The following is a 1,688-nucleotide window of genomic DNA, read 5'->3' on the forward strand; positions in this document are numbered from 1 at the left end:
AAAAAAAAAAGAACCCAGTTCTCCACATGCAATGGAGACAAAAAGCATTAATCATAAAAGAAAAAAAAGGATACATTTCACTTGATCAAAATTAAAATCTGCTAATCAAAATACACTATTTAGAAAGTGAAAAGGGAAGTCACAGACTAGGAGAATATGTTCATTATACATATATTTGACAAAGGATTCATATCAGGATATATAAAGAAATCCTATAAATTAATAAAAACATTTTTAATGGGCCAAATACTTGAAGAAGTGCTTAGAAAAGAAGATATCCAAATGGCTAGTAAGCATGTAAAAAAAGATGTTTAACAACACTAACCATCAGGGAAATACAAATTACAACCATAATAAGAGATCACTATATACCCACCAGATGGCTAAAATTTAAAAGATTAACATACCACCTACTAACAAAGATGTAGAGCAACGGGAACTCTCCCATACACTGCTGGTGAGAGTATAAAATAGTATAACCACTTTGGTCTAAAACTGTTTGGCAGTTCCTAATAAACTTAGGTATATAGGTAGCCTGTAACCCAGCAATTCCATTCCTAGGAATTTGGTATGATCTGAGTACTACTCAGCAATAAAAGAATGTGCCACTGTATATAAAATGACATGGATGAATCTCAAAAATATTGGTAGAGCAAAAGAAGACTGACTCAAAAGATACTGTATGATTCAAATAAATGTCATATATATATATATATAGACACACACATATATTATATTGTATGTATGTAAAATTTAAGAATAGGCAAAAAATAATTTATGGTGATAGAAACCAGTACAGTGATTCCGGGTGGGTAGGAGATAGTGACTGGAAAAGAGTACCAGGGAACTTTCTGGGGTGATGGAAATGGTTTATAGCTTGCTTTAGGTGATGGTCCCAGAGGAGTATACATTTGCAAAAACAAAAAAATTGTTGATTTTTCCAGTTAAGATTTGTGCATTTTTGTCCTTGTAAGGCCTGGGCTAAATAAAGACAAAAAAAAAAAAAATCTGTGCATTTTGCTGGGCGCAGTGGTACTTACCTGTATGTAGTCTCAGCTACTTGGGAGGCTGAGGCCTTAGCTGGACACCCTTAATCCACCATAGGAGCTCAAGGGGAAATTGGTTTGTTCCTCAAATGGAAAAACCTTTACTGTTTCTTCTGACAATATACCAAAGTTATAAGAAAATGTTTTTAAGCAATACAGAAAAACAGAAAGGCCCATATAAATTTACTCCCCAGAGATTACGCATCAACAGACCTTTTCAGATTTAGGTTAACTAGGCGATTAACTGCGTGCAACACCAAAGGACTGGGTACATTAAACAAAAAAGGGACTTATATGATGTCAGAGAGCTCAAATCACCAGACGGGAGCTGAAAAAGCAAAACCAGGAAAATGGACAAAAACCAAGGGGAACTAGGCAGCCAGGAAACCAGGCAAAGTCAGGATCCTGGGCAGTCTGATTAGGATGTCAGCTCTGCTGCCAGTGGACATGGCATGGCTGCCCCCGTTGCCCCTGGGACATTGGGTGTCACAGCCACCACCAGCAGCAGAACAAGTTCTAAAACGCTCCTGCTACTGGGCATCAGTCTAATTGGCCAAGCAAAGGACACTCACTCTCACTCTGACAGCCACAAGCCCAAGAGAGTTGAGTACAGCTACCTTGGGACACAGGCCTGCTGTCATC

This window comes from Propithecus coquereli, unplaced genomic scaffold, assembly GCF_000956105.1.
Source record: "Propithecus coquereli isolate 6110/MARCELLA unplaced genomic scaffold, Pcoq_1.0 Scaffold119, whole genome shotgun sequence".
Taxonomy (NCBI): Eukaryota; Metazoa; Chordata; class Mammalia; order Primates; family Indriidae; genus Propithecus; species Propithecus coquereli.